The sequence below is a fragment of the Drosophila novamexicana genome, unplaced genomic scaffold (assembly GCF_003285875.2).
Source record: "Drosophila novamexicana strain 15010-1031.04,08,12 unplaced genomic scaffold, DnovRS2.1 tig00000387-arrow-pilon, whole genome shotgun sequence".
NCBI lineage: Eukaryota > Metazoa > Arthropoda > Insecta > Diptera > Drosophilidae > Drosophila > Drosophila novamexicana.
In genome coordinates this window covers 1,048,573-1,074,527 of record NW_020824800.1, presented here as the reverse complement: position 1 = coordinate 1,074,527, position 25,955 = coordinate 1,048,573, and the positions used below count along the sequence as shown (strand labels likewise).

The window sequence follows — 25,955 nt, the reverse complement described above, 5'->3', positions numbered from 1 at the left end:
GATTGTTATGGATGCATTGTGGGTCAGATATATGCATATCGATTGAAAAAACTTTAAATTGCGTTAAATGTTGACGCTTGATAAAAAACTGTTTGCACAAGCCGAACAAAACTTCAACAGCAACTGGAAAATAGTTAACGCCATTTTTATTTATGACGTAAATACGATCCAGCATATTTCATGACAACTACAAACTGATAGATACAATGCATTTGCGAGTGGCCTCGATTTTATTCACCCATTCTGTTTTTTTATGCCCATTTTGTTTGTTCGACGCCTGCCTATCGGGCCCGTTGGGAGTATTGGGGATTCGGAGTTGGGACTTGCATTTGATGGGCGTCTGTCAATGCCACCAACAAAAGAAAAACTCTGAAAAATGTGTACAGCTTCGACGGCTGAGCAAAAACGAGGCAGATAAATTTATATTCAACCGCACACTAGCACACACAACCATAAGCCCACATAAAGCACTCAGGGAGCTGAACGCGCCTGCATTTAACAATTTATCTGCAGCTGTCAAAATTAAAACCCCATACGGAGACCCAGATCCCGTGGCCAGAACCATGCTTCGAACAGAGACCGGGAGCAGGCGCACTGAGCCACGACGACTCAATACCCGTGGCAGCCGTTGCAGTGTCCAGGACATAACCCAGTCGCAAGTCAGCTGCAGGCGGCATGGATTTGCAAAATAAAAAAAAAAAAACAAGCAGAATGAAAAAGAAGCATCAAAGGATTGTGAGGAAGAGTTCAAAGGGGCGGAGCTGCAAGAAAAGTGCACCATCATTCCAAGGGAAGGGGGCTGGGGGAGTAACACAATAATGCCGGTCTCAGGATAAGCAAGCCGTTCCAGCCAGACAGAGAGCCTGCCCAATGGTTGCTGCACGAATGGGGGCGAGCTGAGGTACAAGCGGACAGCAAGACAGTCAATAGCAGCGGCTGGCTATAAAAAACGGAAATGGGGCAATCATAAATTTACACAGATATGCAAGTCTACGGCTCTGTGTGGGTGAGTGGGCTGTGTTTGTGTTTGCTGCTCTCAAGCCCTCCTGACCACCAACCGACAACAACGAGACACAAACAGACCCAACAGAAAAGAATTGCAAAAAAAAAGTGCAGCAGCCGAATAGAAAATCTCATGGAATCGCAGCTATTGCCATTCGGGACTAGAGATGATCACGTGATTTATTTTGGTAAGTACAAAACGTCTTCATGCAAAAATATACTATTACAAGCAACTATTTGAAGCAAAGTGTGCTTTTAATTAATGGGCAATTAATGCAACCATTGACAAGTATATCGTGCCATAAAGTTTTAAGCCCAAATTGAGATTCGAAAAGTTTGGTTGGCAATCGTGGTTTCCTACAGGCATGAACCCAGGCTTTGGCCTCGTGCATCAATGCTTCAAATCTTTAAAGATAATGTCATTGTCTATCTATCTAATATGTCTATCAATCGAAAGTGGTTAATTTTACACATGTTCTAGGGTTATCTTTGGCAGCAACTGAAATATGCTGTAGCAATATTTTTGAATATGCCAAACTGAATTTCGTTATATGTGGTCTTGCTCGGGTTTGGTTCGAAGGTTTGTTAAACTACTTATTTGGTTTATTGCTTGGGTTGTATTGAAAATAAAGCTTGAAAATCGCTTTGTAACTATTCGGCTAGAAAAAGCGATGCTGCTTTTGCACGCCACAATTCACTTCAAGTTGGAAATTAAATAAACTAAACAAACAATGATAAAGTGAACTCGACGTTATAGCAAAATCGCCTTTAGAATATCTTACTTATTTTTCTTTTTAACTAGTTTACAAAGTGACTAAAATACATCAGGCTGATCGCCCCTTTACTTGATACTTTATAAATTAAATTGGTAGCTCGAAAAATGCACTTCATTGGAAGTCTAGACAAAGTACTAACCAGCCTAAGATAAAGTTGACAAAAGAGAATTGTGCAGCATATACAACATGACTGACTTCGATATTTTAAAATATTTTTAGGGCTTCGATTTCCCAGTTAGTGTTACTTGTAGCTCACATCAAAACTAGCAAGAGTATTTGAAGTATATGCTACATTCTATTATGAATATTGCCGAGTACTCTTGATTAATACTCACGAGCGCATCTCCAGCGCGACTGGCCGCAAGTAATTCAGCTGCCAATAGCTGGCAATAGTTGATGTGAGTGTGGTTATGTGTGTGGAGTGGGTGGATGGGCGGCCCAGTCACGGGAACGACTTCGATTTAATGCGAATGCGATGCGTCGCCCTTTGGCTGGCCTCCTTGAATACCCTTGTTGAATATCCAGGGGCCACAATTTTATTTTTATTTTTACTCTTTTTGCTTTATTTTGCTTTGCACGCGCTGCACTCGCCGAGCTGAGATTTGTGGTGCGGTGCAAGTAGATTTCTAGCGTAGAACATAAATAATACTCACACACACAGGCACACACAATTTGATTGTGTGTGTGTATGGGTGTTGGTTGCCAGTTGATCCTCTGGTCGGCATGCAAAAAAAACGAAAATCAAAGTGTTTGCATTTGTTCAAATCGCACACAAAGCAAACGCACCCAGTGCAAATGGGCGTGGCTCTAGGTGGAGGCGTGCCCATGACATGGCTATTCTCTGTGCTACGGCTTTGCATGCAAATTTTGTGCGGTCGGGCAAAACGTTTGACATTTGCCCATCTCTCTGTTTGAGATAATGTGCCTTTGTGTGCCCAGTTTTCTGCGAGATTTCTATGGGTCCATTTGCACTCCGTCAGCTCCTTTTTTCATTTTATTCAGTTTTGCTCGTCGCCTGTTTTGCGTTGCCTTGCATAATGATGCCTGCCCGGGCCTTGTTTGCTGCATTCTGCATCCTGACTGCCAGTTAGCCATGCATGCGCCTTGAATATTGCCTGGTCACACTGACATGCTTGTTCACCGTCGGGCCGAGTCAGCAATTTATGCTTTTCGGCTACGTTCATGGCCCAAACATTTTTTTGTGTACTTCATTAGTGTCATTTTTGGTGTAATTAGTGGCTCCAACATCTGCATAGTTGTTTGGTCACCCGGAAGGTGTTCTTCCATAACTGTCTCTTTATCTCTCTCTCTCTCTCTCTCTCTTTCTCTCTCTCACTGCTCGAAAAATATTCCCCAATTCTGTTCTGTAATAGGTGATATTAACAGGATCCTTAATAGTCTAACTCAACACACTAAAGTATAAAATCATCAAGTGTGTATGATGGAAAAATGTTGACTGGGTGACTGGCAAAAACCGGAGGCATTGCATTTTAAAAAGTAAACACAAATATGGTTAAAAAAGCGAACCCAAACTATATCAACTTCAGCAGCAACGACGAACTAAAAGTCCAACTCCTGCACCGGCTCCAACTCGGATTCCAAGTTGAGCTCGAACTGCAACTCCATGCTCTTGGTAATCCCTAAGTGCTGCTGAACACGAGAATAACACACGTAATGCATATTTAAACATTTGCTGATAGCAAATGACAAAGGTGGGACCCAGGAGCCAGGCGCAGGAGCAGGAACAGGTAGGTAGGCACATGTATACAGACCATAGAAAACAATGTTAGCCGCCAGGCAATTGAGTGGCAGGAAGGGCTGAGAAGAGTTTGGGTAAATGTTTGGCCAACTTAAACCTTAATCAATGCAAAAGTTTTTGGCCTAATCGCTCTCAATTATTCAAGTGAAACGTGGCATTTAACAACTACGTGAACAGAGCCACTCACGTCAGAAGTGGCGCCGGATGTAGGCTGTATGTGTGCAGCGAGATCCTTAACGAATCATAACTTTCGCTCTCAGGTAGGCTGCCAACATCTGGGCCACTCTAGTCGAGCCTGGCGGCGGCCTGTTAAGTACCACAGTGTTGCCAGGGTTAATAATAATCATATTTAAGTAGAGCGCATTGGACCAGCCCCACGTTCCGCTCCGGGTCCAACCAACCCCAACCACCATAAAGCGACAGGACAAAGTTGCAAACGGAAACGGAAGCAACTACACAGAGCTACATCGTACCTGGTCATCGTTTCACAGCGGGCCAAACGCTATGTCTCCGTGTGTGTGCTGAAAAGCCTTTTGTAACCACAGTTAGATAGGGAATAAGCCATACATACATATACATATATACATATATATATATATGTGTATAAATATAAAGAGAAAAGCAGAGATAGCCGAGAGGGAACGACCACGCTGCAAACTGTAACTGGAATTACTGAAAACTATTCACACACAAAAATATTGTTCATGCGGCACACACAAAAATTGAAAATTCTCTACTTTTCTAGTTCTCCCAGCTAAAATCGGAGCAGAGCAAAAAACTTTGTCTGGCTACAACGTTAACACCACCAGCAGCACAGGTAAACTGACTCCCCAGCTTTTAAGGAGTGAAAAGGATTCACTTGAGTTCGGGTTTGAGTTCTGGGCTGTTGGCTGATGAAAAGTCAGGAAGTAAAGTTTTACGGTTCACATAAAAGCTGAAATGTTCATACAATCAGCATGAATTATAACTCGGATGTGGATTAATAGTTGCCCAAGTGTGCGTGCGTATATGTGTGCCTGTGTGTCTGTGTGTATTCGCGTGTTCAGTTGTGGGTGTGGATGCACCTAGTTGGGTGCTGGATTTGGGTGTAGATTTGGCTTCGGCTTACTGACAGCCCTTTTAGCATGATTTTGTGGCCATTAAGCTGTAAAGCCGAAAGTTGAAAGTTAAGAACTTCTACATTCTATATTCCTGATATCCTGAAATTTAAAATTTTAAAATTACAGTTATTTGCAATATCAGTGAATTTCATAAAATTAAATGAATCGACTTGATTATACAGAAGTGATACTCGTCATAATTCTAGAGGATTGAATTTAAAACAAATAAAGCAGAAATACAAAAACATTCCTGTGGGATCCAGTTGCCCTCATAGCTCGGTTAAATCTCATCCGATTTCCACAAGATTTGGCTATTTTTCATGGTTTGACCTCTACATCAATTTTACACATATATCTGGAAACATTGCTCTTAGTCAAAATTCATGTGAGAATGGTACCCTCAAATATCCCACATAGACATAGGTCAAAACCTCCCACGCCCATAACTTGGTCATAGCTCAACCGATTTTCATAAGTTGTAAGTTTTTGCTCATGGTCTTGCAACTTAATCTGATATCATTATTTTTGGTCAAACTTCACGTGAAAACGGTATCTTTAAGTAGCTTATCCTGGTCTTAAAAATATTTTCTAACGTTATTTAATGATTTAGGATACTGACAAGTGCCGAGAAATGCTCTTTAAATATTGATTATAGAAACTGTTTATTTATGCTGATATATGTATAAATTTTGCCGAGCAGTCATGGACATAAATTAGAAAATGCTGCGTTGACACGAAACGAAAAAGAATTCAACATCAGCAAATATTTGCGGCACGTATTTCGTTTACATATCAGCTTGACAAGTTTTGCATTACGATTAAGATGTACAGCAACCAAGTTGACAACAACAACAACAGTAACTGAGACAACAATAAAACAACGTTATCAACACCTTTGCCAAAAAGAAAAAAAAAAAACATGCGGGCTGTGCTGTGGGCGGAGTCAGCAGCCAAGTCCGAGCCGAGGAGTCGAGCATTGGAGTCCAAGTCATGAGTGAGATTTATGTGTTTTGCTTGGCTGCGATTTGGCCTTCTATTATTCTGTGTGTGCCTGTGTGTGTGTGTGTGTGTGTGTGTGACAATAAAACAAAACAAAACTTGCGATTAGATGGCAGTTATTACCACAGAGAGGTGAGTGGGGGGCGGAGCTTACAGCATTCGTCGCATAAATATCAGCACGCTGGCAAACGTGGCAAACATCGAATGCCAAATATTTTGACGTATTTCAATGGACGGCAGCGGCTTGGAGGGGGCACACTCACACAAGCACACAATGGTCATTATAGCCACAAACGTTGGAATAACAGGCAGCCAGCCGAGCGCTCCTTCACACACCCTAAACCTATTTGCCACATTGCAACTTATATTTATGAGTGGCAGTCGCGAGTGCTGCTTTCGTCGTGGTTGTTGTCGTTGGGAGTGCGTAGGAATGTGGCCTTTGGCTCGTTAAGATTTACGAGGCACTAACACACACACACACACACACACGCGCGCGCACACGAGCACAGGAAACAGGAGCATTGTGGCACGTCGCTGACTTTAGAAATTAATTGGCCCAACTAAGAAATTCGAGAGTAAACGTTGTGCTCATAAGTCCTGGCTGCGTCCTGTTCGGGCGCCGTCCACCTCGCCAGGCTCCTTGCGGCTTCTTTGGTTTTTTCGTTCTCCTTCGAACAGACAAAATTAATTTGTTATCCCCGCTTGTTTAACGCAGCTATAAATTATGATGCCAAAACTTTTTGGCCACTCAAAAAGCAAACAGCCAGTAACAACAAAAACAACAAGAACAACAACGAGGGCTAGTTTTCAACGTGGCCAGCACGTTGCTGGGCAATTATTAGCTTTTGTTACGCACACTTTATCACTGGCCATGTCGATATGCATCAGGAGGCCCTCCAGTCTACCGCCTGTCGCCCGAGCCCATTTTATATATGGGCCGCGTAATTGGTGGGCACGTTAATCAACACTGGAGGCTGTAGCCTGGGCCAGCCCAATTAGAGAACCAATGACTGCAGCGCCTTTACGTTCGGAAGATGGATGCTGATGAGCCTCCGCCTTGGCCTTAGCCCCAGCACTCGTGCCTCAGCCAACTGATGTGCTGTGCCTGAGCCTGGCGCATGGATATGCTACATAAATCTTGGAGCTCTTGCTACTATTAGTGTGGCGTTTAGTATGCTTTGGGCTTAGATTAGCCCCGAGATGAAAAGCCAGCATTAGCATGGCTAAGTGCTTTCAAATTTAGTTTAGCTACAATTTCCGCTGCCAGCAACTGGTTAATAATTTTGGCAGTTTTGCAAACCTCATATAGCATCTCTTTCTAATTGTTGAGGAACGGATTCATTTGTAATCGAACGATATTTTCCTTCTCAATTGCACTTAAAGTTCTAAAGGCCGTTCTTGAATTGGGCTCAACCCTAAATCTAATTTATTTTAGCTGTCAATTAGTTAGAATATCTAACTAAACTAAAACTTTACACTTGTTGCTTACACCCCGTCCGTTTCTCGCATTAATCAAATTACTTGATATCGCAATTGGCTACTTTTCGACTTTCATGATCCCTAATTAGGAAGCTAGCGTTGAGCTGTGGATTGGCTAAAAAACTTTGCAGGTATTTTGTCGCGATATCTTGCTTCAAAAATAGATTAAGTTTCCTTTGCTGTTGCCATTGTAACGTGTTTAATCTTATTTCTATCACTCGCTCTCTCTCTTTCTCTCTCTCTCTCTCTCTCTCTCTCTCTTTCGACCTCTCGCTGTCTCTATCTGTTTTATTTTTGTTCGTGTGTGGGCATGGTTGTCGCCTTGTTAATTAAACGTAGCACACACCGTGCGGTGCGGAATTGCGCCTCGATTGCGATTGACACAATAAATTGTCAATTACAGTGCAATTACGTATGGAAATCGTTGCAGGTTGTGGCGTAACAGAAAAAAAAGCACAAAAAACGACAAAAAAGTACGTATATACGTATATGTATGTTTGTACTACGTATACATTGTACTTGCCACAGCAGCCGCCGCTTGATTAAATCGATAAAAATCGAGTCGCATTTTAAGCGCCGTTATAACGCACACAATAGAAACGTGCAAATTTGCCAGAGAGGCCCTCCCCCTCCCCACACACACACACTGTAAGTGCGAGCGAGATGCCATTGTCACTGTGAATGCGACTGTGACTGCGAACTGCGAACTGCCTGCGAGCCGAACATTTAAAAATGGTCGAAACGTTATCAACTCACGGCGAGGAAGTCGGTCAACATGGCCCCCAGCGGCTGTTCAGAAGGACAACAGGGACCTAGGAGGTTCGATGGTTTGGGAATGGCGAGTTGGCTATTTGGGGCTTTTGGGACGGCAAAGGTTGTACAGGTAACCCGTTTTCGAGTGCCTCGCGGCAAACAACTGTGGCAGCAACAAATTTAAAAAAAAATTGTAACAAAATAACCGAGTATTTGGAACAATTTATTTCCCTACATGAGCACCATTTTAGCGGTTGGAACCCTCGAACTTAGTTTAAAAGATGCTGTACGTGAAATGTTTTAGATACATTTATACAAAAATACAATACAAAACCATATTCCAAATAAACTGAGCTAATTTAATGAGAGGTGCTTGGTAGAATTGTGGAAAGAGAGATACTAAAACTGCAGGCTAAGATATGCTCTTTTTATTAACGGTTGTTGATCTTTGCAGCGACATCCCCGAAGGGCTTTTATTTAATTTAATTATATCTGCCAATTACAAACAATCAGTAGTCTGTCTATATATTGATATCGAATCGATAACGGTAGCTCTATTGGATCTAGCGCCTAGACAAGTGCAAGCCCTATCCTGCGCCTGGCTAACTATTCACAAATAGTGCGACTTGTAGGGTATTTATTTGGTTAATACGAACGCACTCATGAGTGCATCTGCCGATGCACGAAATATTCAACAGAGCGCGACTCCACAACATGTGTCTCAACTGCTGCCCAATATGCATTCATTTTGTGTGCGGGTGTGTGTGTCTGGGTCAGATGTGCGTGTGTATTTCCGTTTCCGGTTCGTTAATAGAGTTAGTTACACATGCTCCAACTGCAGATGCTGTCCCCCAAAAAATACGCGAGTGGCTCACTCGCTGCTGCACAAAAAGGGTAAGACAGGGAACAGGTCAAAGCCAGTGCGAGGAGCCGTTGCTGGCCACCAGTGGTTGGCCTGTCCTTGGTGCTATTTGCTTTACTTGCTGTTATTTTTGGCTCCAGGTAGTTGTTGTTGTTGTTGTTAGCATTTAACTATTTTTGGCTGGCGTTAATTGGAAATGGCAATTTCATGCGCTCGACTTGCGGAACGTGGCAACATTTCTCCCCATGCGCGGCACTTGCAACAAATTTCGTTGTCGCCTCCATTTTGACGGGGGTGGAGGATACTTTTATTTTATGGCATTTTTGTTGCACACATGAATGTATCCACACTCATATATGCGCTCGCGGACTCAATCTGTGGCTCTAGCACATATTGCGCTGCACAGTTCGATTCGCCTGGTGAATGAATATACTCGTATCGGCCATTCTAAACATTTTTAGTTGATTGAAAAATTGTGCAGTACGTTGGCAATTTGTATTTGTGTGCAACTGCCAATTTATGTGTGTGTGTGTGCATGTGTTTGTATGTGTGAATGAAAGCAGCAGCAAGACCAACAAAAAATTTAAGCCGAGTTTAATTGGGCAAAAGGGGCGTTTGGTATTGAAAAGCGGATTAAAAATGCGCTGACAATGTGTGCAATGTGTGCTTGTAGGCGTGTGTTCGTGTGTGTGTGTGTGTGTGTCTGCCAGTTATTAGTGCTGTTATTAAATAGTTCAATGGGTTACTCTATAGTCTTTAGCTAGTCTTAGTCCATTTTAAGTCAGTAACGTCGAACATCCTTTAACCCAATAGAAATATAAAAGACAGCTTCAGTTGAAAATGAAATTTGTATTCGGTTCTGTAATCCATATACATATGAACGCAACTGTTAGTTTCCCCCTTCTACGGGGTAATTCAACACTAGGAGGGGGTTTTCAAATTCCTTTCACGAGAGATTAAAGCTGGTTGAAATAGCAGACTTCAACTTCTTCGTTTTACCAAATTTGAATGAATATATTATATAGATAATTTACAAAACCCTCCAACCCATTCCTCTACGAGTCAAACATAACGTAACTCGACTCTCCACAAAATACTAATTGGAGCCCACGGCGGCGTTCGGATGTCGGATAAGTATATTAAACTTTAATGTTTGTGGGCAGCGCCATATAATATGCACACATATGTACATACATAGTCTGATATGCTACAGCGTGTACATAAATATCATTATATTCGCATGCACAGTGAGCAGGAACTAATTAAAAAAGTACCAGCTGCGAGAGTTGGCAAAAATATTTTCGTATTTTCTAATTGCTGGCAAAAAATTAAATTAGAAACGTAAATTGAATTTGCAAGCGAGGCAAAATAACACGCCGAAAATGAGTAATGACTGTATGTGTGTGTGTGTGTGTGTGTGTGTGTGTGTGTGTGTGTGTGTGTGTGTGTGTGTGTGTGTGTGTGTATGTGTCTGTATTGGGGGTGGGCGTGAGCGACTTAATCGACTTAGTCAGCTTTTGTTCAAGCCGCACTAGAAAAAGCTAAAAGATGTGATAGTTTTGCTTTGATAAAAAAAAAGAGGAAATGCAATTTCGAAAATTGAAAACGCGCTTCGTTTTACTCGTTTTTCCTGAGCTGTTTGCCGTTTAACTTTTCCGTCCTACTCATTTGCATGCGATTTGCTATAATTGAATTTGCGGAAAGCGGCAAGAAAAAGTCCCTTTAGACCCTGTAGTTGGGAGCAGCTCACAAGTTTTGCCGCCTCCACACAAGATAAATGTGTGCGTAAACAGTGAGGCAACAGTGGGACTGGGTGAGTCCTGCTGCCTGCTGCCTGGACTACTGACTATGTCACTGCCTGATAACGTTTAATGGATTGCATGGAACTCCGGGCGAGATACAGCACAAAGCTGGGGGATGCTGGTATTGTTTTTTGCGTAGGCCTCGCAATGAAGACATTAAAATATTAATGTGCAGCATAAATCAGATGTAGCAGCGAGGGGACAACGTGGGGAAGGGTATAACAGGGGTGTGCAGTGCAAGAGAGCTGAACTAGTCGAAGATGTTCTTCAAAGCAAATTAGCTACTAAATCGCCAAAAGAACAAAAACATTGAAAAAAAGGAAAATAGTATTATTTTATATCTTCCATTCATTCAAAAACAGCATATCTTAGCTAGGCAACTCTTGCAATTGTACCTGTTTCTCTGTGAAATCGCCGAGAAAACAATTTTGAAAACAAGCCACGAGGAAAAACAGTTTGAAATGCCTTAGTAAATTGTATCTGTCTCTGTGCTTGTTTTCTAGCAGCATTTCAAAACCGTAGCCAACACTTTTCACTGTCTCTCTCTCCGTTTGTTTGCCGTCTATCTGTCTGTCTGTCTGTCGGCTTGTCGGCCTGTCAGCCTGCGATATTCAAAGCAGTTGATGAGATGCCCGCAAATGACACCCATATTTACTACTTAAAGCGAAATGCTGCTGCAGACGGTTGCCAAGTCAACAAACAAATTAATTACAGACTGTCTCAATAGTTGCCGCATGTATCTATGAGATACAATTTGTGCCTGTCAACAGAGCTTAGCGACGCCTCGCCAAAATTTAAATGCAAAACTCATTATGACAAAGCTAACAGCGAGCTTTGCTGCGCCTCCCCACGCAACAACACCCCCCGCTATAACAGCTGATGTGGTTTCACAAAACATATTAATTAGCATTAAATAATTAAAATATGCCCGTCGCTTAACGTCATTCATTTTAATCAGTTTTAATCCTTTGCTGGTTTTTGTGGTTTCTCTGTTTATGCGTGCATGTGCATGTATGCGTGTGGCATATTAAATGTTGCTCATTAACAAATATGATATATATTTAATTACAACTAATTAAACGCTTGCAACAACTTTAAAGCTGCCCAAAAGTTGCGAGCAATAGTGCAACAAATTGCACAGATACCACAACAAATTCAAAGTTATTTGTGCTTTCCGCTTGCTTTCAATGATTTTGTGTTCGCAAGAAATTGAAAAAGTGCCATGAGTTGGCTCTGTTTCTCTGTGTACGATTTTGTGTCTAATACCAGCAAACATTAAGTAGAATATAAAATATGAAACAATTTTTAGCAGCAAAAGGTTGCTTATAGGGTTTCATTGTGCTGTCGATAGTGGGATTCTTTTGTGCATCGCATAACATTAACTCAATTAAAATCAAATCCATCGGTTTTTCATATTTTTTACAAGAAACCTATGCAAGGTTAATCAGCCCGGTCTCGGGGCAACTGCATTGTTTATTTTGACCATATTTTCAGCATTCTTGCAGTGTATTTGCAGCATGAACACATCTGAACTGAGACAATAGTGAAAGTGTATAATGCAAAAGCTCAATACAAAAGACGCTGTTTTGGTGCCATCATGAATATTCGCATTCAGATATTTGCACTGTTGTCCATGCACAGTTGCATGCCAAATCCGATTTGTATGGGTCATGACAAAGGCGTAGGTCAAACAATGGAACAACATGACAGGCCGTATCTCTCATGTTTTTGTGCGTTGACAATGGGCACCAAAATTTAATGCCATTCTCCGTCTGACAGTCGCCTCTGCGTAGGCAGCACAACATTTGTATAGTCAATTGAAAAATGTTGTTTACCAACAGAGTAAAATACTAATACGTATATTGGCACTGCAATACCACAGTCACCCCTCGCTCGGCACTGGCACTTAGCCGTATTAGCAGGCCTGCACACAATGCCTGCAATTTGCGTAAAAGAATAAAAATAGTACAATCCGAAGCTGCCAACATTTGCTTTTTGGCTAAAATGGTAAATAAAAATTCGTGCCAATTGAAAAAGCTATGCTTCGGCTGGGCATATTAGCACGCTCAGCAAGTTTAACATCCAAAACATAACAGTAAAAATCAGGTGTAAACACATTTAAGTAAAGAAATAATAACTAAAAATCATAGTAAATAAATAATCATTTAAATTATTTTAAATATAGACATACATATTTCTTTATATGGCATTTGTAGCTACAAGTTCGTACATTTTTTTATAAATTTTGATCAAGAAGATTTTGCACAATGAATTTTTTATTCTTATTCTAATCGCAGCCTACTAATAATACTACATATTATTCATCTTTTAACATGTTCTTTTATTGAGCTTAGAACAAAACTAGCCTCAAAAATAAAATATCTAATACGCATAGGCAAAGTATCTGAGATCCCTTCTGGAATATATTAAATATTGATTTAGGGGCTTATTTTATTGAAATCAAAAATGAAATCAATTTTCTTTTATGAATATATATTTTTTCTCTTCAGCTATTCAGTTTAGTTACTCACTAATTAGTATTCGCAGGCGTTTTTAATTTCATCGCCTCTCAAACTTTTCTTGCAGGAACATTCAGAGTTCAGTGTAGCCGCCTCTGGTTACGCAAAATGTTTATGTCACGTTTATTTAGAATTTGTTGCCAATGGCAAAAACAATTTAAATTTTGTCACTGCCAAGCAAATGAAAATAAAATAACGACAGTGTTCGACGCCGATGCCGATGCCAAGCAAATCGAAACCAAATCGAAATGTAATCGCGCGCGCAAATCCAAAGCCGAAAGCAATCGCATTATCGCCACATTGGCGTGAAAGAGCCACGCCCATAGCCGCCCACACCTCTGGGAGTGGGAGTGGGTGGGAAAGGGGAAACGTCAGTATGCTGATATTTATAGTCGGCTCATATTTATGGTTACAATATTTGCCTTTAACCGGAAATCGATGAAATTTTTATGCCTCCGCCTCGGCGCCCCTTTATTTTATTTATGTTTGTGCGTATTTCTGCATGTGCTGGCAAAAATATTTCACTTCGAATGTTTTCGCTTCATGTGTGTAACACACAGTTCTACTTGCCACACACACACACACACACGCACGAGCCCCAAGCATTTGCAGTCAGCTTGATTTTCCATTTTGTTATTTTTCCATCCATCGAATTTAGGCAATTTAGCGGCTTAACTAAATCGTTTCTGGGACTCATGAATTTATACGTTTCGTTTGTGCAGTGCATGTACAATTTTTGTTTTGGCCATATGAGTATTTAATATGGGTTCGAGATCCCAGATTCTAGATGACCCATAAAGCTTGAGTGTGCCCCGTTTTGGATTCGGCCATGAAATTATGTGAATTTGTGTTGTTTTTGTTATTGCTAGGCATTAATTGGGCCTCAATTTGCGTTCTGATTCACATTAAGGCATATTGAAACAAGCAGAGCTAGTGTGAAATATTACTATAATATCATTTATTTTGCTCAGCTCAAGTGTTTATCTACCTCATATAATAACCTGTGGGTATTCCCCGGTTCTCGTCCGTTTCAAGTTCTGTGCTTCACATTTTAAATATAACTTTGCATTTAAATCTACGCATACCTTTTTCTTCTGGTTAAATTTAGATATTTCAAAAAAAGTTGTGTGTCCACAAATTATATATGGAATGTATGGAATCGGTGATGTTTTGGATGTAAGCTCATTGCAAATGTCATTAAGAAAATTTACTTGGGACGCGTTTCATACTTTTAAAATGAAGCCGGGGAAGATTTAAGTTTCGCCCGATTGGCTTTAAGCCTGTTAAACCTTGGTGAAATTTTACAGAAATCATTATCCTGCCGCTGTTATCAAAAGCAGAGGGACATCCTTAGCTATATTTGAAATATCTGGCACGCTCTGCAAAAAGCGGCAACAATGTTGCAGCTTTCAGATTCGTAATTATATGACAATTTCATTGATTACGCGCTCCACTTAACAGCGGATGGCAGCTAAATCTGTGGCACGTATTACGACTGTATTATAGTTTTTATGCCCGCGAACAATGGAGCTGCATTCGAAGCGTAAATTTTCCATAGCTCCAATTTGGCAGAGTGAGAGAGTGAACAGAAGAACGGATAGAGGGGAATGGTTGGCGCTAATGCTTGAGTTGCCAGACCCAGTGCCGATGATGATGAATAACACTTGGGGAGGAGTAGGTGCCCGGACAAACCAAAAGTCGGACTGAGCCATGCCCAGGCACGTGCTCGACTGGATGGTTGACTCGGGCAAGCAAAAAGGGGGTCGCTTCCAACTTGCTGGAGCATGTACGGAGCTGCGTTGTTCCGTTGCCGAACTTACTGCAGTTATATTTCATATTTTGGCTGGCCGGACTCCTGGCTCTCGATTCATTGCATTTGCTTGGCCATTTTTAGCTGCAGGAGTTATCTGAATTGGTTTCTCACTTTTTCATGGCTTTCGCTGCAATCTTGCGCACAAGAGCACAAGAATTTTTACCTGCACGGAATTTAAAATGATGCGAGGCGACAACACTGCCAGCAGAGGTCACGTAAGCAGTTTTACTTTGTCACTGCCACACACACACACACACACACATACTGAAACACACACCCAAACACACACAGGCACACCCCACACACTCTACACTCTACACTCAAGCTATGGATGTGGGGTCAGCTGAATCATTTACTGTCATTTACTGCTACCTACAGTTGGATTAGCTGCATGTATTTGTATTATGCCGATATTAAAAACGCTTTCGGGTATGCACGACTGCGCTTGGTTCATGTGAGCAGCATGCCAAAGGCCAAGCCCTGGACCCTAACTGACGGCGAGTCCCCACAATTCGAATTTTTGGCCAGCCGACACGTAACTTGAATGAACAGGAGCCCAAGCAAATAAATTGATTTTTATGCTGCTGTTCTTAATTAAAAGAAAACACCCTTGCGTTGTTTCTCAGTGGATCTCACATTTCAAAAGTATTTGTATTTGTACACTTAGCGTTAGCTTAAGACGCCTTATTTGCCACAATACGGATATGCATCATATTTCTGCTTTACAAGCTATTTTGGCAAATGAAACGCTTATGAATAAAATTGGTCGGAAATCGAAATTTGTAAGAAAACTACTAGCAAATTAATTAAATTAAATTTTTTTAAGTTGACAGTCTTTGTAAAAGCTAAGCTGCTTATCTAGTGGAATTTTCCCTCAAGTTTAAATAAATATATTTATTGTAATAGCTTTTATGAAAATATTCTTTTCTATTATAGTTTTATTTAAAATGTCCTTTTCGTATGATTTAGTATCTGAGAAAAGCCAAAGCTTAAAGAGAAAACCAATTTATCTTTGATCAAGTGGAAAAAATGTGTTGACATATTTGCATATAACACTTGCAAAACATTTGAGCCAAATCGAAAGACTCACACGCACACATCCACACGGCGTAGCCAAGTACAATACGAGAATTTATTGTAAATCGAGTTAAGAAATGGTAGGCGTGGCAGCCTTTGGCCTTTTGCATGACAGGACAAAATGTGAAAAACACCGCGACAACGACAAACAGCTAGGAAGTGTGCCGGGTGTGTGGCGAGGGGTGTGGGGTGTGTTGCGAACGGAAGGGCTGAAAGGGCCGCTGCGTACCCAAACGCCAACGTGCTGATAACAAAACTTCCGTTTGTGGCACCACAAACAGCTGCCTCTGCCGCAGCGGCGGCTGCTGTTCTTTGTCTGTGCTATTTGGTTGCTCGAAATGAATTTCTAATACGAGTACCAAAAATTGTATTGAAAAGTGCACACGACGTTTCCCTGGCAAGGGCTTACAATTGTTTTGGCTAAGAGCTCTGCCAACTTCCCGATGCAGATGCATCGCCAAACGGGACACGCACGTCGCCCAGAGCCAGAGTCAGAGTGAGAGCTAACACACCACGCCAAGCCGGAATTGGTGGAGCCCGCAACGCACACAGCCTGCCCCACGCCTGAATCCTGATTCTTCTCAGCTTCTTGGCTGGCTTCGTTACTTGCCTGTGGCTCACTTCATGCTGGGCATGCAAATGTGAATCTAATACAATGCCAAGCGCAAAAGTGCCAAAAAAGAACAACAACAACAACAATAATAACAATAGCAACAGCAACAAATATGCCGCTCACATACATACACGAAAAACAGGAAATTGAATTTTCGACTTTGCCAAGTGCGTGGCAGGAAGAGGAAGAACAGCTGCAGCAACTGAAGGAAAAGGAGTATCACATATACAAGTGTCGGCTGTTGTTATATAGCGTTCTGTGTGTGTGTATGTGTGTGTGTGTGTGTGTGTGTGTGTGTGTGTGTGTGTATGTGTGTGTTTTTTTTGCCTGGCTGCTGTATGCAACTATTACAAACGCAGGACGAGAAGTCCTGACACTGTCGGCGCCTCGTTTTGCATACCAAGCAGCTGGCAAACAGTGCAAACGGAAACGAAATATTTAACAACAATGCAGCCAACAAACAGCACCAGCTTATAGGCGCATAATTGAGTGGGCGTGGCAGCTGCATACAAGGTGTCGGCCTGCAAAGTGCCAATGACACGAACTGAAAGCTGCAAGTTCAGCAAATTGTGACTGCTAAGCGACTAAATGAGCTTACTGAAGCTTAGATACCTTTAACCAATGCAAACAGCATGTTTATTTTGTGACAATGCAAGCTTTGAGCTGGTATGAGCCAGAATTTAAGCTCATTTTTTCACTTCAAGCCGAAAAAAAAAACCTGATCCGAAGCACAAACAGAACTTGGGCCGTAAGCACTGCAATTATGTAACCATATTTAAAGGGGCCCACATTTAGTAGGGAACTTAATAAACTACAAATATATTTGAACTAAATCATTACAGTTGTCAAAATATATGCCTAGACTCTTGAATGTGCACAACCTGGTTCACCAGTCGAATCTCAAGTAAGATTTAATGCATTAACTTTTTCAGACAATCTCCTTATCTTACATTTCAATTTATTGTTAACAATGCAGCTTTTATGCATGCAGCTTTTATGTGCTTTCAAAGCTCTTTGCTTAAATGTTAGATAATTCGAATTATATACAAAGTTATTAAAAGGCTTCATTCTTCATAAACGCCTGATTGCTTTTATCTGTCTGCGGTTTCACATGTGAAAACACACACTGCCAGTTACCTTGCCTTTTTTCTTGTAATTTCAAGATTAATCCAATTCTCAAGTGCTTTCAAAGCAAATGTCATCCAGCCATTGCGCAGATTTCACATAGACACTCGGGAAAGTTCGAGTTGCTAAGTAGTTTTTAGAGCGGAGTGCATCTGCAGCTTAGCTCGATGACTTATCATAAAGAAATTACATGTGTGTTGATTTCAGCAAATGAAACGCACACCATTCTAGACACACCCCGCTAAGCACAAACACACACACACACACGCTGGCGACACAGACATTAAAACAAAAGTCACACAAAAGTTACAATTTACGCTTGTAAATTGCTTTAAAAAGTTGCCTCGAGCTGCTGCTATCAGCCCCGGTTACAATTTTCCTAATTAACTCAACGCCGAAAAACTCGCTAAGAGCGAACCCAGACCGAACTCTCCTGCCCCTTCAGCCGCGCGGGCGCTGTCGCTAATTTGGCTAATCAAAGTGTGGGCGGGGCTGGCGGGTGTGGAAGTGGCATCAAAACAAAATAACTTCGATTTTATTAAACGGAAGACATGAAAAACGACAACAACAAAGCCAAACAAAGTTGGTGAGCGGGGCTTGTGTGTGTGTGTGTGTGTGTGTGAGTCGAAAATTTCCAAGGCAATAATTTGTTGAAAAAGCTATAATAACAAGAACAATAAATGTTGAACTTTTGTTACGTTAATAGGGAAACACACAAAATGAGCTGGCAAAGGGAAATGAGTTTTCTGGCCTCCACGCAATTCGACTGATAATTAGGCGGGGTTCTTTAAAGTCGTTGCAGACCGCGCACACCCTCACAAACCCCGCACACACACACACACACACACACACTTATACATAGACAAATATCAGAGCGCGGTTTGGGCTGTGACAAAAAACGCACAAAATTCGATAATGTTGCCACAAGAACAACAACAGTAACAGCAAAGTACTCTAGCGGGGTTTGGGGGTTTTGGGTTCAGGGTTCGGGGGTGGTAACATCGCCAGCAGGTTCCACTTTGGCACCCGCCGACAAAACTAATAACCAAAAATTGGGCTCGACTTCTACACACTTCGAGTGCCCCGAAAAGCTCATAAAATGCAAGCCATTGACTTTTTGAAATCGCTTCAAGCATCATTTCGATTGCGCGACCCAGCGTGGCGGCCCACTTTGGCCCCCACCACACCAGCCAGCCCTTGCCAGCTGCCTCGCCGCCTACTCACCCCTGTGGCGACAGCTATCAGCGTATTGTGCCCAGCCACGTTTTTGGCCCTTTTGGCCTTCTGACTTTGGCCGTCTGTGTGGACTGTTGGCGCGTTGTTTGGCCATTTAAATTCGTTACGTTTGAATTGCCGTGAATATGCAGTGAACTTTATGAAATTTATAGTTTAATCTGATAGATAGGAAATTGCTTTGTTTTCCACGCACCCGAATTGGCAAAAAATATGAATAAAGTGCTTGAATATAGCTGAGGGGAGTTCGCAATCAACTGGCCAACGGGCTGGTTGGCCATGGCGCGGTCGCAGCACTTTAAAGATATCGAGTGGGCCGACAGCAAAAGATAAAGCTCACAATTTATTCGAATAAGTTTGAAACAAAAAATATGGCACGAATGCAAATTCGAGATGCTCTTCCTAGATTTCAGAAAATGTTGAGTTTGTGTTAATTTGAAAAAGTTTATAAGCCAGAAATTATATGTATATCATTTTAAGCATATTACCAGTTCAATCTATGCAACTGTTTTTACAAACTAACTTAAGCCGAAAACAAGTTTATCTCTTGCAATTCGTGAGCTATCCAGCATTTTGATGGATTCATTGAGACTGTGGCTCAATTATTTTTACAGATCTTCAAAAAGGCAATTAACTTTTGAAACATTTCAAGTTTCATTACAATAAAATTAACCATACAATAAAATCGTTTTTCGCGCTGCACACACTCAATTGCCATTGAATTGTCTTATATTACGAGAAGTATATTCTGTTGGATAGTGCTCGACCAGGAGATGCTCTGTAAACAGCGACAATCTACTCGAACTTCCTTTGCGCAAATCAACACAAATGAAATTAGAGAGCTGGTTTCACTCCACTGTACCACTCCACTGTAAATTAAAATAGAAAATTATTATGCACTAAGAGCATTGCCTGTCATTACTATTCTTAAATTTTTGAAAGTTTCGAATAATTTTAAACTTCTGCAGGCATTGACTGAGCAATTATTTGGCAACCCATTGCCTAGTAAATCATTTTTTCAACAGCAGAAAACACTCAAGAGCTTTAATGAAGAACTTTTACGAAAACTCGCTTTGAGAAAATCAGGAACCCAAGCAAGTATATATTTTGAGCCCTTAGTCTACAATCAGACCAAATAGATCGTATCCTTGACTTGACTATGTGGCAAGAAAAATAAATATATTTAATGTAATATATATTGGTCGCAATGCTCAGAAATGCCAGCTTCTGACTTACATGTGCACAACACTTTTTGGTACCATGTATGTACATTCATGTACGATGTGGGCTACATTCTGCCTGTGTAAGCCTATATGCCGAGCTGTATGACTAGTGTGAGGTACATAAATAAAGATATCTTCGCGACCCAAGCACTTAACCCAAAAATTGTTAAATTATGTTGTGGCCCTCGGCTTGGTAACCTTTTTATACATACACACATGTCCGCTTGCCAGGCAATTGCCTAATTAAATTTTATAACAAATATCGTAAAACGAAATTTCAATAAACATGCGAGTCGAAGCATAAAATAAATGACGCGCTCATCCGCCCGCCAGATCCGCAGCCGCAGCCACGGAAGCAACAATGGGCAGGGCCGAGCAACATTTTCCACTTGATATAGTCACAAGATTTGCATCTCGCAGCAAGGCCTTAATAGCATGGGATGGTGAACTTAATAACATGGCCAAAATGCTCTGGTCTGGCGTGCAGAGGAGAGCATTAAAATCATGCGGTTCATTGAACGGCCGCTTGACCAAAATCTCGGAAACAGTCGAGTTGAGCGCTTCGCTTTCAATATCAAAAGTGGAAGTCGAAGAGGAAGCACATGGAAAACGAGGCGCTGCTCCCACATGCCACAAGAGGCAGCGGCCGTCCTTGTTGATCCAACACTCGCTTCTGCCGATGGGCCGGACAGTTTGACAAGTGGCTTCAATGTTTGGCCAGGTTGATGCTACTTGCTGCTCGCTTACTGCTATGGTCTTTCTTGACTCGCCCTTGTGCATCTGCATCGGACTCTGCTCACCTACCCGCACACCTCCAGCTTGAAATATATATGTCAATGATGCTGCCAGCGAGCCAGAGACTGAGCCGAAGCCAGGCGCTGTTTGTTCTTATCCTTTGGCACTCATATAAAGTTTGTTTGCGGATTTGTGCAGCGCAATATGTCATTGCTTGAACCACTACCCGGGGGCGGTGGGGGTAGTTGGGAGCCGGCAGCGGCAACGAATACGCTTAATGGCAATGTACGTTCAAGTAAACACACACACACACACACACACACACGCACACACACAGAACATATTTGTGTACCAACGTGGGTTTATCGAGACCTGCCTCCATTTATGCACACACATACTATGCAGAGCTGCAAGCCGGGTTTGAACCGAACCCACTTGAACATATAACTCCATTTTAATTGGATCCTCAAATCTAAAAAACCAACTAACTCAAATCCGTAACGAACCATAACTTTTGGCACAAAGTAAAAAGTTGTTGAAGAAGACCTAGTCCAATTTCACATACAGATCAAATTGGCGCAAATCCTGTATATGAAAACAACTACATTTAATCATAAATAAAAATTTAAATTGTGTCATTCAAATATATAAAATATATGATATGATCATATGATCATAAATGAGTTGGTTCGAATTTGCAATCGAACCTTACATCGTTTTGGTTTGGGATCCCGGCGCTGATTTAGTTTTTTGGGGAACTTTTCGAACCGCCCTCATCTGACTAACAAATCCTTTTGGCATTATAAACATTATTAAAATTTCATGTTTCCTGCTACAAGCCGCAACCCACCGCCCAATGGCCAACACCCGTCGCTGCCAAGCCACACCCCGCGTCTACGGTATCCGATTCAGTACTCACACGAAAGGCAAACGTAACGAAACATGAAACATGGCTGAAACATGAAACACTCTGAAGGGAGTGTGAGAGAGAGAAAAAGAGAGAGAGCGAGAGAGAGAGAGAGAGAACTGGAACAGCTCACATGGCTCAGCTTCTGGGGTCTCATTTTGACCAGCGCTACACATCCCCCGGCACATGCTCCCCGCGAATCCTTAAGGCTGTCTAGCCTTACTTATTTGCAGCATGCTTCATGCTTTATGGTTACTTGGTCAAGGGCCTTTCATGCTTACGCACACACGCACACACGCACGGACACATAGACGGCGGCATGTTTGCTTAAGAACAACAACATTCACACACACACATTGGGTTACATAAAATGCATGAAATTTTCGCTGTAAATCGTTAAAATGGTTGATATTTAAGTAAATATGCAAAAATGCTTTGTTACAACCATTGGCATTGTGCCCCTTCCTGCATCTGTCCCTCAGCTAGAACCTAGCACTTGTCTAATATCTTGTAATATCATGCCCCTCGCCGCAATTTACGTGAATTACAATTTAATGTACAAATATAAGAATTCACATAAAAAATGAGAAACGCTTTTGTTGGTAAATATTTATAAGCATAAGCAGCTTTCATTTTTATTATATATATTCTTTTTTTTTTGTCTTTTATGTGTGCCGTTTTTGCCCCTCTCATAGCACCACATGGCGTATACGTAATCAGTTTTTAGTGTTCATTAAGCTTTAAGCTTCAATTTGAGGAACCATGCTGATTATGCGCTTAATATTTTAGTGAATAGAAGATATTTTTGGTAGTGGTAAAAGAGGGAAAACTCATTTTGGTTGTAGTATCAGTTTGTCTAAAAGCTGGAATTAACAAATTCTTTGTGTAAGCGTCTGGCAATACAACCCATTGCCATTCAGAGCGAATCGATAATTAGGCGATTAAAAATATTATTAAAAATAAAAAGTTCGATTTGTTCAGATTTAGAAAATTGATTAAACAGCCTTAAAATGCGCCGTATCTTTGATATTTTTGCACTTGGGCTGCCAGCACTCAGTTTTGAAACATTTTTCCATTTTTAAACATTAGAGTAAAAAGGTGCTCGGGGGCATTGTTACGGCAAGTTCTGAGGTACAAAAGCATCGCAATTTTCTTGGCAGCTCAAAGTTCAGCTGCGAAACACGAACTCCTTTGCTAACTAGCTTGGCAATGCCAACCCCTAACCTCAAGCCTTCAACTCCCCTTCTTCTTCCAGTTGGCTGCTTGGCTAACCCAACGCACTTAACACTTGCGTCTGAGTTTAGCGCAACTTTTGCGCACGGCAAAGGCAGAAAAACTATTTTATGTTTTTTTTTTGTGTTTTTATACCTACGTAGAATCGTACTGCTTGGTGGGTATTACAGAAATCTGCTTCAGTGCGTCACGTAGGCGCTTCAAAGTTTTCCATTTTTCTTTTTTTCTACTTTTTTTTATTTTAGCAAAATTTACGATTTAACGTGAAAGTAGAACAAAACAAAAAGCCTTATAGAGAGACAGGCTGGCTGCCTAGGTGGGCCATGTACTACTTAAAAGAATGGCAAGCTTGGAACTTTGAAAACACGAGACTGAAAATCCCGCTAAGTAAGTGAACCAGGTGGAACCATAGTGGAACCTGGCCGGGGTTCAGCTGCACGTACTTTGGATTTTGTTGCGTCTCCATCTTTATTGCACTTAAGATTTGCTCATCAGCAGGTGTCCCGCCTGCCCCCACTTACCCACTGTGTGCAAAATGTACGATTGAATTTTAGTCGTTGCCGGTACCCGGTGGCAGAAGCACCACCAACCACCAACCACCAACAGCCAGCAGCCAGCAGCTAGCAGCTAGCAGTGCCACCGGCTTTTGCAATTTTTATGTGCAATTTTGGTCTTTTTTTTTTGTTTTGTTCTTGGAACATGAGCCGTCGAGTGATGCTAGTCGCATGTCTACTGTCGCCTGTCGCTCGTTAAGGTAGGGCGTTATCCTTACTTTGATTTAGTGTGCACCACCTGCCCAACCACCAGCTGTGTCGCCCGCTGCCGCAAATACAATTTAAATTTTTAAGCGGCATCTACTTTTGGCTCTCAGGCCAGGCCAGGCCAGGCCAGGCCAGGCCAGGACTAGGACGAGTAGGACGGCCAGGACACTGGAATTCGTGTCACGCATCAGCTCAGCCATCGACGGGTGGCAGCGTGTGTCATCAGCATGTTGTCCTCCACCGGTGATTTGACTTGGGTTTCTCGTCTCAACCCACACCCGTTTTTTTTTTTTTCATATTCAACGTTGCAATTTCAACCCGTTGATGGATTTGATGCGCGTCTCGTTTTTTGCGGCTCCTGCAAAATCAGCGCGAAATCAGTGCCAACAGCAGCCGAATAGCAGTGGGAGGGGGCTGTGATTGGTGTTCAGGGTAGCAGCAAACGCAAATTGATGACACCCGCAGCAGCAGCGGCAGCGGCAGAGGCAGCGGCAGAGGCATCGGCATCGGCAGCGGTAATGCCTGTCAGTGATACTCACAAATGTGCTGCGCCACCTTTTTTCCCCCTGTCCTGCCCATGCCACATGCAACACACAGTTTACATGTCGCACGCACTCAAATGACGCTAAATTCTGTTGATTAGATGCCCGGCAAATGCGCCACTCGCTCTCGACACCACCGCACTTGTGCAAAGCGGCTTGTTGGGAGGGGTTAGCGCGGGGAATGTTTTGCAACTGCGCCATATTTGCCTTTGCGTGTACTTTTCCAAGCGCGCAACGGTTTTGTGGCTTGTTTTTTGTGCAGCGAGCATAAAGTTGGAAACAATTTTAGCAGACAGACCGATGACTGTTGTCAAAAAATGGATACATTCAACGCAATGAAATCATACAACTTTTTGAAATGTTCTTGAATTGAATATGCGGATTTATATATTAAACTTATATAACAGATAATTCCTTTATTAAATTTTAGGGCATCTGTTTGTCGAGCATGCTTAAAAGGATTTGTCTTGTATTTAGCCTGTTCTCTTTTGATAGTTTTATGTAAACTATAACGATGCGGCCTAATTGACAAATCTGCTCTCCACAAGCAAACGCGAACTAGGCAAAATGCAGAAGCACACTGTGGCCCCATCAATATACACACACAGTGCAAAAAGCGACAGACTGTATGTCATATAAATTAACACAAGTATTTTACCTATGCCACACACAGCCAGGCAGCATATATACCAGCCAACACTTAGCGCCAATGCCGAGCCATAGCTGTGCCCCACAAACCCTTTCGTGCCCCTCCAGATAAGGATGATGAGTAACTATTTAAGAAATTACGAGCTGGTTCCCGAAAAGCGGGCGGGAATTTTATTTGCAACAATTTGAGGCAAGCAGAAATGCATGCGGGTGCGTTAAAAGTTGCCAAACGTCGATTTGTGCTGGCTCCGAAAACTTTTACAACGCGACAGACTGTGTAAATATACAATAGCGCACATCAAGATGGATAGACGGATCTCTGATACTGTGCTGAAGCTGAATAGACTACGGTAAATAATATGCGCCCTCAGGTTGCCAATCAAAGTTTTCCCATAATCATAGTACTTCTCTCTACCAATACCCCCCCTCTCAACAGAAGTCACTGAGAGCATAAAGTTTTCGGAGCCCCGAACTCTTTACCAACAGTTTTAATTTTCGCGCTCTTCTTGAATGAACATTTTCAACAATTGAAATGACTTATGCGACTGCTTTTTCGTATTAATGATGTGGCCTGAGCGTGGGTTCAAAGGCAATCTAAGAGTTTTACCCATGCTAATGACAGGAAATATAACAAATATTCTATGGAGAGTCGAAAACTTAAAACGTTTTAATATTTCAGTTACGGTGCTGCTGCCCGAAATGCTTCAATAAATTAAAAGTAGATACTTACTCAATAGATTTAGAAACGGTTTTAATATTCTAGATATTTTGCAAGTCTGGATTGCATTTTTGTTTTTAGCTCGGGTAAACTTAGCACATATTAAAAATTAACTAATTGTTAAGTCTCTTGTTAAATACAGTTTGTCACAGTCATACACATATACTATAAATAAATAGTTTATTTTTCAATATGTGATACCAAGCTTCATCATATTACTGTTATTGTTGTTTATCCTAAAGTAATCGTTCAATAACTCGATAATAACTCGATTGA

At 41.7% G+C, this 25,955-nt stretch overlaps 1 long non-coding RNA gene across 1 annotated transcript; it reads left to right on the top strand.

The window, feature by feature from the left end:
* Nucleotides 1-23,220: 23,220 nt before the first annotated feature.
* LOC115759896 lies at nucleotides 23,221-25,631 on the top strand. The gene is made up of 3 exons (XR_004017559.1): nucleotides 23,221-23,397; nucleotides 24,987-25,311; nucleotides 25,398-25,631. It is a non-coding gene; the product is annotated as an uncharacterized LOC115759896 (long non-coding RNA).
* The last annotated feature ends 324 nt before the right edge of the window (nucleotides 25,632-25,955 follow it).